General features: G+C 42.8%; 1 protein-coding gene across 2 annotated transcripts in view; it reads left to right on the top strand.

The window, feature by feature from the left end:
• Positions 1-13,198, top strand: part of LOC144690999 (GRB2-related adapter protein-like) — a 48,324-nt gene that overhangs the window by 16,604 nt on the left and 18,522 nt on the right. The gene's annotated exons all lie outside the window — the stretch shown is intronic.

The following is a 13,198-nucleotide window of genomic DNA, read 5'->3' as shown; positions in this document are numbered from 1 at the left end:
TATAAAAGAGTCATAGAATCAAACGTGCTGCACAGAAGGGGGGTCACTTGGCCCATCATGCTGGTGATGGCCCTTTGAAGGAGCTGCCCATTTAGATCAACCCCACTCTTGCACTCACCCGGCTCTTTCCTCATTGTCCTTCAAACCTTTCCTTTTCAAATATATATCCAATTCCGACTAAACGTACCCAATGCATATTAAAAATGGAATACGGTGTTATTTGACAAACACATTAAATGAAACTGAACAAACTGTTTATTGCACTGTATGTTTATTTTGATGAATATGTGTGGCACCATCTTGGATTGAAATAGGATCTTCCATTGAGCATTGTAAGCTAAGTCAATCTTCTGTAAGGAAGAGTAACCCACTTGCTTGTCATCTAATATGAAAACATAATTATCTCTCAATTTTGTTTAAACGGACTTGTAATTTAGAACATAAATGTATCCCAAATTCAGCCTTGCACTGTGCTGAAGGGTGTTTTGCAATATCAAATTATGGTCTTCTTCTTATCGTGTCCACGGACAGTCTATACATGGCCCAGCCAGAACTGGACACACTTTTGCGCCTTGTTGTTGAATTCGGCAAGATCTGCAACAGTGCAGGGTTCCTCTAGCGATAGGCATTGCAGGAGATGTTGCATAATCTGTGGCTCAGTTCCACATTCACAAGTTGTCGGGCTGGTTGTATATCCCCATTTGCTTAGTGACACCTTTGAACGACCTACACCAGTCCTAAGTCTGTTAAGGCACTTCCAGGGTGCCCAGTTGCAATTAGCTTCTGGGGGAAGGCTTTCATCCGGTAGAATTTCCATCGCTGGGGGTTGTTCGAGACTGGCGAGCCGGTCTTTCCACAAGGCGATGCGGGCTTCAGATGGGGTTGATTGTAATGGAACAACACTGTTCATGAAGCTCTTCCTTGACTTTAAGTGGCTGGGTGTAGGTGTATGACCATGTAGAGGGTGCCTCTCATCTGATGTTTGACAGAGTGGCTCTTTCTTGCTGGCTACCGTTCTTCTTATATCAGGGGGAGCGATAACCACCAGGATATATAGGCTGTTGGTGTTTGTTGGTTTTAAACGACCTGTGATAAGTTGGCAGCTTGCATTCAGAACAGCATCCATCTTCTTAGCATGAGTAGATCTTTCCCAATGCTGGGCAGCCGTATTGGGCAGTGGAATAGCAAAGAGCAAGTGCACTGGTTCTTATTAAATTATGGTAATAAGTCTATTGTCTCTCTTACACAATCAAAGGAAGAAAGACTTGCATTTATATAGCGCCTTTCATGACCTCAGGACATCTCAAATCACTTTACATCCAGTGAATTATTTTTGAAGTGTAGTCACTGTTGTTATGTTGGAAATGTAGCAGTTAATTTGCACGCAGCAAGATCCCACAAAGAGCAATGCTGTAATCCAAAGTTAGAGGATGTTGACTGAGGGATAACTATTGGCCAGGACATCAGTGAGAACTTCTCTGCTGTTCTTCAAAATAGTGCCAGGTACCTTTTACACCCACCTGAGGGGGGCAAGTGGGGCCTCAGTTTAACATTTCATCCAAAAGACAGCATCTCCAACGATGCAACAGTCCACCAGGGTGTCAGCCTAGATCTTACGTTCAAGCGGGGCCCGAACCAACAAACCTTCTGACTCAAAGATGAAACGCTGAACCACAAGTGCTGCAAAACTGCTAACCCCTTGTTATTTCAGAGATACCTTTTAACAAGGCCTGTGCAATTAAAAAAAAAACAGCAACTGATCTTATAAACTATGAACAGTTTCTCCAGAACCTTCCAGTATTAAGATGGGAGGGAGTTGTCCTGCTGTGCAGGGTTAGTGGTGAGGAATTTTATGTCCAACCGCAGAGCAGTGCTATTGATTACCCTGGCTGCCATGTTAACAGAGTGAGGTGGTATGCTGTGTTTTGCTATAAACTGTAAAGGAAGTCATTCAAACTTTTGTTTATCTCCATAACCATCTGGGCTTGCAGGCTCACAGTCTGCTGAATTTTCAAACATTATGACCGACTCTAAAGGTTTCGCATTAAATCTCCAGAGATCTGCTGATAGTTTATGTAAAGTTACACCCATCCTCATCAGATGTCTAGTGCAGGTGCAGTTGGTGTGGTGAGTGTAATCTGTTGAGCTGAACGTTTATTTAAGGTGCCACTGCTGACAGCAGGCATTCAGGAGCCCCACTGCCTGAAAGAAAGAACACATTTCCAATTAAGTAATAGTCCTCACGATCTTAGGATGTCCCAAAGTGTTTTACATGCATTGAATTACATAGAGTGTAGAACACAGCAACAGGCCATTTGGCCCCAGTTCATCCCAGCATCAACGCTTCATTTGAGTTTCCTCCCATCCCTCTTCTTCTAACTTTATCAACATAACTGTCAATTCCCTTCTCCCTCAAATGCTAATCTAACTTCTCCTTAATTGTATCTCTACCATTTACCTCAACCACTTCCTGTGGTAATGAGCGCCACATTCCCGCCACTCTCTAGGTTGAAAATATTCTTACAGCCAATGAGTTATGTTTGAAGAGTAGTCATTGTTGTAATGTAGGGAATGTAACAATTTGCACACAGCAAGCTCCTACAGATGCGATAATGACCAGATGACCTTTCTTCTAATGGTGCTGGCTGAGGGATAATTATTGGCCGGAACATAATGGGAAACTTCCTTCTTTTTCTTCTTCAAAATAGCGCTTTGGTACCCTGGGGTCCACCTGAGAGGGCTTAATGTCCCATCTGAAAGACTGCACCCCTGACAGTGCAGAACTCCCTCAGTACTGCACTGGAATGCCAACCTAGATTTTAAGCTCAAGTTGCTGGAATTGTACCTGAACGAACAACCTGAAACTGTAACTTAAAGGAGACAAACGGAGAAAACGATGGGCCTCTCTCCATTACCACGAGGCGAGGGACCCATCAGTATGGAAGGAGAATGGTGTACATATCACAGCCTCTACTTGATTGAGCTCAGAGTATTAGCGCCAAGTGCCACGAGAGATATATTTCTCTCACGCCTTCATCATTGCTACATGAACATCGAGATAAGTGTGGAGGAACAGAGGCACAGGATTGACTTACTATCAGCACGAACATACCTGCATTTTGACTGATGTTTGCAGTTCTGTGCATTGAGCACATTTTGCATGGCTGGAGGTGGTTTTGAGATTTGTAAATGGGCAGATAAATTCTTGAAAGGTTCGCATGTGAAACTCAAAGTCTTGCCTACGTACTGCTCAGTAAAGCCAATACTGGGTTTAATTCCAGATCTTTGCTAAGTTATGTGTGGGATAGTGCGGGACTGTTGTTGAATGTAGGTGTCAGATGAATGAGATCTGACAGATCTGAAATGCTCCATTCCAGTTGAATAGATATTGACTGTTTAGACTCACCCATCAACTGTCCACTTTCTCTATGAGTGTTTGGGCATGGGGCAGGATTTTTTGGGTCATCGGGCAGGCGCTGTGGACGGGCCTAGGAGCAGCTGGCGGGCGGGCCTGAGAGTGGCCGGGAACCGGATCACCGCCTGCGATCGGCCCCCGACTGCGATTTCATGCTGGTTGGCCAATTAACGGCCAGTCAGTGTGAAAGGCGCGTTGAAAGGCTCAGCGCTGCTGGGGTGGGGGCGGGAGGAGAGCGAGCGCTGAAGTCTGCGGGGGCGCGTGCCATGAAAGCTCCATGAAGGCAGAGGCTGCCTCAGGGAGCTGAAGAATTTCAAAGCAAGAAATAGGGATGTAAAAATGCAAACAAAAAAGGTCCACACATCGGACTCACTCATCTAAACATACAGATAACAAAAATTCTGCCCAAACATTTTCTTTTTAATTGATATCGGAAACCTCATCCTGCCCTTGGATGAGGTTTCCTCAAAAATCTGAAGGCAGTCCGGGTTGTAAGGTTGGACGGGCAGTGAAAAATCACCACTAATTGAAACTTCAATGGCCTTAATAGGCCTCTTAATTGTCGGCGGGCGCGCTGCCAACTCTTGTGTGCCGACCGAAATATTGCGCAAGTGTGCGATGATGTTGGGACACTCACCCAATGTCATCGCATGCTATTTTACACCCGATCGGGTTGGGCGCGTGCCTACCCATGGGACATTAAATTCTGCCTCTGGTGACTCTTTTACATTTCAAGATTGGCACAGAGCGATCCCATGTAGACCTCCAGACTCCCCCTGTTGGTTGGGTCTCCCACCTCTCACTGTGGCTCGGAATTGAAATTGGATTATTGACTGGACCGTAAGTTACACTTAGTTAAATTGTAGATAGAGCAGGACGAAATAAAAGAGCAATGAGTTAAGTGGTTCAGTGCCTCAAACTCAGAACCATTGCCTGAGCATCAACAGCAAGCACCTAATCCCATGAGAGATGACGCTCCACCACACCAGGGCACATAATAAGGAAGTTAATTCAGAAAAAAGCAGATATGATTGAATTAATTATCAATATAAGATTGGAAATTGCTGATGATCTGTAAGCCATGCATAGATATTTGGTTCTTAAAAGATGACATTTTTCCCTAACAGGAACGAGTAAATGCCCTTTTCATCTCTGGTTCCATCTCTCATGTAAATTTAATCTGAAATGCAAGATGTAGCTGACGTTTTGAGTTTAAATTATCCCCAGTCCTGATTAGATATCAAATTAAATACTGTGAGATTTACAGTCCTAAGTAATAGTGGTTGGATTTAAAAACTCTTGAGCCAGCTACAATGATGTACTATTTGCTATTATACCAAACACTGTGCTTTATTCCACTTATGCTGTGCTTAAATGCCTTTTGTAATACACAGACATTAATTAAAATGCTTATTGTTAATGAAAATGTAACCAAATAACATTTAAGTCCTGAAGATAATGAAAATTGTAATCTGGTACAGAAAAATTAAACTGATTACCAGAATGAGGATTGCATTGATAGTCTTCATATCACACAAACTAGTTCTTGGCTAGTGCAAAAAAGAGGACAACTGAACTGTTTCCTTCTGGTCTGAAGGTTGAACGAATTATCAAAAACAGTTCCTTGGTTTCACATAATTTACTGACTAACGCATCACTTGTGTTAATTTTATGTTATTTATCTGTCTGTTTCATTAACTCAGTGGTGGTGTTATGAATACCCCAATACCCCATTATCATTTAAGATGGCTTGGATTTTTGGCTAGTGGTAATGGTGAGACTAACAGCACTCAGCATCATTGCAGAGCAAATCAGACAACAACTCCTAACATTGCACATACACATTTAAGCTTGGAACTCTGGGAGTATCTGCCAGAGATTCTCCTCTCCCCCATAAGCTGTGCTATATCCATGCCAATAGACTCAATGTTGAAAAAACATGCGTAAATTTGAATGCTTACCTACTAAATCTCCACTGTAGATGCCATAAAAGGTTAGGGCCAGTTGATCTGGGAGTAATTGGCCTCTGTTAGCAGTGTGTTAAGTGATAATTGCTTCAAAACAACCTCTCCAGTTCTGAAAATTTGATTTTAAAAGTGTGGAGTCTCATTCCTTCAGACGTTAATTAGTGCTGGAGATTTTTTTTAAACTTCCTTTAAATTAAAATTAATCATTTTGTTTAAGTTTTTTGGCTACCTCTTTTATCCCTGAATTCCATCTCACTTTCCCAATCTTTATTCTACTTCTTGTACATGAGTGAAATCTAATTTATACCTCCTGCTTTATATTTCCTGGCTTAAATACTGTGGATAGTTTTTCATGGGCTGATGGGGGCTGGAATAGAAGCAGGCAGGCATGTAATTTCCTGCTGCCAGCCAGCATGCCAGTTTGCTGGCACCATCCTGCCTCCATGCCATTTTGCAGAGGGCTAGGTGGGAGATGGAGTGGCTACCTACCAACAAGTGGTGGATGGTTATTTAAGCTCATTAACAGGCCAATGAAGATCTTGGATCAGAGGCCTACTGGAATCCTTATGGATTTGGCAGTTTAGTAGCTGCCTGGAGGCATTCTCCTAATGGAAGACCAGGGGGCTAGCACTTCAGGATGCCTTTCAGGCCTCCCCCTTTTACCTGGCCATCGCTACAGTTGTAGGCTTCCCTGTGGAGGCCTTGCCTCTCTACATTGGTGGTCTGGCGGCTGTGGCCATATTTTATTGCTAAAGTTTTAAACGCACAAAGATGTTACCTCAAAACTATCCACAGTGTTTACCTCAAGATGGAGGTGTCCTCTCTCTTTCTTGCCTGGAATCACAGGCTGAAGCTTCCTCCATGCTGCAGCGCCCCCCCTTGGCACCCCCCCCAGATTTGAGAACCCACCCACCATCCTTAATTGGATGACGAATGCGCCCATTGGCCACTAATGAGTCAATGTGGGGAATAACGAGGTTGGATGACTGTTCCTGACATAGTGAGTGTTCAGGATCCCCATTTCATCCTAATGTCCCACTCCAAAATGCAAATTACAGCTCTTCAGACCCAATTTTAACTGTTTAAGAATGCTCTTCAAGTGAGTTAAGTTCTCACCCTATCAAACTGATTGGCTGTAGAGCCTCACTTGTCTTGCTCACAGACCCCTCAGATGTGCTGTATTATTATTAATTAATGAATATTTCTCACAGGATTATGGGCTGAATTTTCCCCCCGTCGGGGGCGAAGTTGAAGGGCAGGCATGCACAGGCGCACTTCCGATCGGCGCCCCCGATCAGAGGCTCGGCGCCATTTTATGTGGGCGGGCCAATTAAGGCCCGCTCAGCGTGACATCCACACAGAAGCGCTATGCGCTCCCTGTGCGGGCAGTGGGGGGTGGAATCCCAAAATTGAGAGTGCACTCTTTCATGCATGCGCACAAAAGGGCATGCTCATCTGCCTGAGGCTAAGTGCAGCCTCAGGGAGATTGGCTCTAAATGTCAAAAACCTAAAAATAGAAAAATAAAATTTCCCTAACATATCCCCTCATGTGACAATGTCACATGAGTTGGGACATATCCATAATTTTCACAAAAACTTTATTAAAATTCGTAAAAGTCTACATGAAACCTCATCCCGCCCGTGGATGAGGTTTCATGTTTTCTCTAATTCGCGCCTGGGCGCCTGGCCTGCCCGCCAACCTTAGGGTTGGACGGGCAGGTCCTTTAATTACTTAATTGACCCTGTCAATGGCCTCAATTGGCCATTGACAGGTCGGCGAGCGTGCAGCTGATTTCGCTGCGCCCCCGCCTACCTGAAAACTTAAATGGGGCGCGGTGACATCGGGAGTTCCGCCTGACATCACCGCGCATCATTTTACGCATCAGCGAGCGGGCCCCACCCCTTGCTCGCCGACGCCTAAAATCCTGCCCTATGCGTTCGGCTGTAAACTCTAATTATTGCACATCTGATTGATTACAAGTAGGATGCCTACACCTATGCCTTTTTCAGACAGGGGCAATGTTTTGCAGGCGGCTTTATTTTTGCAGTGATTGAAACAGCCCAACAGGTCTGATTGCCTTGCAAAATAGTGAAATCACCCTCTTTCCCACAGCACGACAAGGGTGAGGTTTTCAATCTCCACCCAAAAATAAATAGAGTTTCGTATCAGACTCGTACCATTGTCGGGCATTTTTTTTGTCAAGCTGTCTGCCAGAATATGTTGCATATTTTGCCAATATTAAAATGTAGAGCACAAAACAAAATACAATGCAACCAATAATTGAGTGGATATTTTTGCTGCAAAGAACAATAGGCCATCTCCAAGGGCCTTGATCTAGCGCAGCTTTCCAGAATGATCCATTATAAATGCATAAATAATATAAGTATAAATGGCAGGCTTATGCAGCACTTATGTCACTCCCCTGTCCCATCAATTTGCATCTCAGTTCAACCTTTGACATACAACATGTTGCTTCAAAACAATAATAACAACAACTTGAATTTATATGGCACCTTTAGCATAGCAAAACATCCCAGGGCATATCACAGGAGAATTATCAATGAAAAATTAATGTTTGGCAAAATTTACATAGAAATAAGTTCAGTTCTCAAGTGTAGAGAACAACAAAATGCTCTTTTGTTTACAAAATATTCCCTGTCAAAATAGGAACCTGAAGGACAAGTAAAATATTTCTGTAATAAGAGTGTAGGAAATCTGTAAAACTTTGGGAAAAATGCACACACAAACAATTTACATTTATATACCGCCTTTATTGGGATAAAACGTCCCAAGGTGCTTCATAGGAGCATTATAAAACCAAACATGACATGGGCTGCATAAGGAGATATTAGGGTAGGTGACCAAAGAGGTAGGTTTTTTTAAGGAGTGTCTTAAAGGAGGAAAGTTAGGTAGCGAGGCAGAGAGGTATAGAGAGGAAATTCTAATGCCTAGGGCCTGGGCAACTGAAGGCATAGCCACAATTGTGGAGGGATTAAAATCAGGGATGCTCAAGAGATCATTAAAATATAATGCCTGTCTTTACCTGCATGGATTTAACCAACACAGATGGTTGAGCTGTGTGAAATATGAAAGATGTTAGCAACCATCTGATGTTTGGTTGAACTGGTGACAATAATGGAAGAATTTTGAGGGGTTCTCTAAACAGCATATCAATGCAATGCTGTTCAGTTTTTATGATATCAGCAGCTATCAAACTTGGGAGTAAGTAGAACTTGCTACAGCTGAGCTGTGGAAACCTGTTCTGAATTAATCCATGGTGCATATCATAAATAAGCAAAGGGACAATAGTGCTGGCTGGTATTGTTCAGCAGAAGGTGCTGACTTGAGAACAGTTGGAAGGCTGGGTTCATTCTGCCTTGCGTGTGATAACCCTGCATAGTTCTGGCCTACTTTGCACCATTTTAAGTCATGCTTGCAATCTAGTTTCACAATAAACATTGAAAAATACTGAGTGATTTTCTCCTACAGACACTTAAAATGCTCACATCAGTATTCCTGTCTCAGCTATCTTAAGGGGCGGTGTCTCAATTAACACAAAGCACTGAGAAACAAGATAATCGCTTGTTCGATAACAAACAACTTCCTGCCTTAGATTTGAAGTGTTATAACTGAACATGGTGCAATAAATTGAGAAGTTGCAGCAATATAAAATGTGCTGTTCTAGTCAAAGTTTCCCTTTCATTAGATCACGACTGATCTGCACCTCAACTCTATTTACCTGCCTTTGATCCGTATCTCTTCATATACTAAACAAAAACAGAAACAGAAATACCTGGAAAAACTCAGCAGGTCTGGCAGCATCGGTGGAGAAGAGCACAGTTGACGTTTCATGAGGACTCGAAACGTCAACTGTGCTCTTCTCCACCGATGCTGCCAGAACTGCTGAGTTTTTCCAGGTATTTCTGTTTCCGTTTTTGTTTTGGATTTCCAGCATCCGCAGTTCTTTGCTTTTATCTCTTCATATGCTTCCTGACAAAATATAGCAATATCGACCTTGGAAGTTGCAATTGACCCAGAAAGTGCTCAGAGGCAGACAGAAAAGTATCTTTTTTTTATTCTTTCATAAGATGTGGGTGTCTCTGACAAGGCCAGCATTTGTTGCCCATTCCCTAATTGCTTTTAAGCTGAGTGGCTTGCTAGGCCATTTCGAAGGGCAGTTAAGAGTCAACCACATTGCTGTGGGTCTGGAGTCACATGTAGGCCAGACCAGGTAAGGATGGCAGATTTCCTTCCCATTAGTGAACCAGAAGGGTTTTTGCAACAATCGATGATACTTGTCATGGTTACCATTACTGAGACTAGCTTAATATTCCAGATTTATTAATTGAATTTAAATTCCACGAGCTGCCATGCTGGGGTTTGAAGCCATGAGCTGTAGTCTCTGGATTAGTCCTCAAAGCATGAGCTGTAGTCTCTGGATTATTCGTCCACTAACAGAACCACTACACCACCATCTCTCCCTAAAATGCCCCTATGCTTACATCACTCATTTGAAGTTTATTCAAAAGGTATAGATATGTAAATTTCAATGAGTGAGATGTTTTGAGAACATATGAAGTACCCTTGTTCACCAAAGTTTTGAACAGCCATTTATTAACAATATTTGACCAAATACGCTGCCTTTTCACCTTGTGAAGCCAAAATCTTTTGTGTAAATCATAGATTAAAATTTTAAATTTAGATATTTTTTAAAAAGATTTTATTTATGTTTCTTTTACTGCTCTCTTAATTCCATCTTTTTCTCCCTCTCTTTATTTTACTTTCTATAGGTGATTAGACATTGTACTAAATATTCTAACCTACAGTTCTTGGTTTATACTCTGTGTGTCTCATTAAGGATTCTTCAATCTGATTGGTTAAGGCCATACACAGTTACTTGTACTATTTGCACATTTTCTTGGTCTCCTGCAGAGGGCATAGTGATGAAACAGCTTTCTAATCACCACAAATCTCATGAAAATCCCATGGGAACTCTGTGGGTAAATGAAAGTGTAATAATGGCTGGTGCCATTCATTCACCACTGACTGCAAAATCTGGTTGTGTTACATTTCTGGATGTACTAGAAGCTGAAATTACGGGCAGGATTTTCTCCATGGGCTTCCAAACCCCATTGTCAGGCTCAAATGGGGGTCAGAAGCCCGCACTGTGTTAGAAACAGTCACTCAATGTGATTTTCCCCTGACTGCCAATTAGTGGCCAGAGGACAAGCTCATCATCCAATTAAGGACAGTGGACAGGCCATTGGAGCTGGAGGGCCAACCTGAGGCCTCCAACTTGCAGGATGCTTCAGAGGGTGCTTCAAAATGGCTTTTGCAGCTAGCTCACCATTGTGGATGGGGGGGTTCCCTCTACAGGCGGCCTGCGGCTGCTGCTGTGCCCAGAAGGCAGGGAGGGCCTCTCAGCCTGCCTGGAGTGCTACCTCCAGGCAGCTAAACTAGCTCCTGGCACCTCCAGGAAGCCGGAGGCTGACTGAAAATTTCCAGTTGTCCTCCACTAACAGGCCTTAATCGGCTGTAATTTGTTTAATTGGCCACGCCATGTGTGAGTAGGTAGCTCTGCTGACCCTCCCCACATTCTACCTCTGGGAAAAGGTCTGAGGACAGGAAAGAGCTGGGGAACCAGCATCCAGACCAGCGATGCTATTTTTAGCACCCAGGCCTTTGTTCCAGGGCCTGGAAGGATCTCAAAATCAAGCTCTATACCAAGTATAAAAGTTGACATCAAGGCAATTGTATCATGAATATTGACAAAAGAGACATTCATGCTATTTACATAATAGTTATCCACATCATCTATTTCCCAGCCCTTTACGAAAAAGGGCAACTTTTTAATACTAAATGCTTCACATTATTAAGTCTTTCCTTAAATGCAAAAATTCAAGGGGAAATTATGACAGACACTAAAGAGTCACCATTCATTGTCCCAAATGACGCATTCAGCCATTTCTCTATTTCCATATATGACGATAGATTCATATACAGGGTGAATTAAGAACTCTTGTAAAATTGACCCCTCCCTTTTGTTCCATATTTAAATGTTTATTCAAATAAATGGACTTAATTTGAAGTAACAAATGTAATCAGCAGTGCCTGGACTATGTAGTGGCCAAGATTACCTAATGCTTTGTACAGAGCTAGTTTCATTTCTCTATTAAAGAGTTTTGCTTTTTTTTTATAAAACAACTATCCTCCTCTAATGGATCTAGCTCGCTGCTTCTTTTGCATCATCACCACGATTTCATAAGGTTTTGAGCATCACTTGGATTAATTATGTTGCTTGAGACCTTATTGCTTGTAACTATGTCAGAACACTGGAGAATTGTGTGTGTCCATTATCCAGAGTTTCAAACTACCCCAGGCACACTTCCTTGCTCTGTACTAACTGTAAAACATCTAAAAGCAAAACATGTTCAGGTACTTCTACTGAAATTCTCTGCCATTTGGTGATCTCAGTTAAAGGTCAGCAGGAGTATTGTCATATTACACTGCTACAGAAGTGGGTGTATTTTTAAGGTTACAGCAAGGAATATCATTGGAGAGGTATGCTGTGCATTTGGGTCATTTAGCCAGGCAGAGTAGAATAAAGGGTTAGTGGTTATGTTAATATGGTTATGATGATGTTACTGATGTAAGTGTGACATCAAGAGTGAGATGACTAAGAGACTCTAGGGCAGCAAGGCCAGAATAGTCTGTGTCCTGAAAAACATGTGCTTACCCGGAGGTCTTTGTAAATAGTTCCTAATAAATAGTTTCAAGAAAAGCTATCTATCGACTATCTCAAGTTTATCATAGAATATGCAAAGCCTCACCAAGGCATGGTTAAACAATAAGACATGATAACAGTGAAACCTCACCAAAACAAGGTGACAACACAAGATATGGTGGCAGCGCTGAAGGCCACAATTTAAGAAACTGAGGCCACAGATCAGTAACCCATGGGTGAAGACTTTGGAACAAATTGAATTCACAATGATGAAGATCAAAACCGAAAAGCACCACAGTGAGGGAACAGTAAGACACACACCATGTCAACAGGTACTGAACAGCCACTACCCCTTCTACAGCCTTTCCAACACATTGAGGGTCCTCAGCAAGGACAACGATGGGAGCTCTGGAAGGGAGAGTTTGAAAGGTACCAAATGGCCTTGGGTTTACAAGGAAAAACTCAGAAATGCCAAGTCTGTACACGTTTATATGCAGTGGGGAGCCATAGCTGATGTCCTGGTGCAGCAAGGTGTTGGGAAGACCTCGGCATCGTACGGTGAAGTGTTAGGGGCCTTCGATATGTACGTCAGCCTTAAGAAACATGTAGTTATAGAAAGAGCAAAATTCAACCAGAGGAGCCAAAGGCTGGGTGAATCCATTGATTCCTTCAGTAACAATTTATATCGATTGGCTAATACCTGCAGTTCCAGTGCCTGAAAGTTGATATGAGACTGCATCGTAGATGTGCTGACGCGCTGTCTGATTTGTTACAATCCAAAGAGGATTTGACCTTAGAGAAGACCAAACAGATCGCAAGACAGGCAGAGTTGCGATGACAAAATCGGGGTGTAATTTGGGGAGATGTCAAGGCTCAGGAAGGGTCCATCCAGTATGTAGACCCAAAATTGGGAGACTTGCCCACCGAAAAACCTGCGAAAAAGCCCACCAAAACAACCAAATGAGTGGGGAGAACTCTTCCACCTATGCTAAAATGCTCCAGATGTGGCACCAATGGACATCACCGCCATGAAGACTGCCCAGCAGGAGGAGCTGAATGCTTTCTCTCTGGTAGGACTGGACATTTTAAAC

Source organism: Cetorhinus maximus, chromosome 15 (genome assembly GCF_964194155.1).
Source record: "Cetorhinus maximus chromosome 15, sCetMax3.hap1.1, whole genome shotgun sequence".
Classification (NCBI taxonomy): domain Eukaryota; kingdom Metazoa; phylum Chordata; class Chondrichthyes; order Lamniformes; family Cetorhinidae; genus Cetorhinus; species Cetorhinus maximus.
The sequence above is the reverse complement of the archived record's forward strand: the minus strand, read 5'-3'. Positions and strand labels throughout refer to the sequence as shown.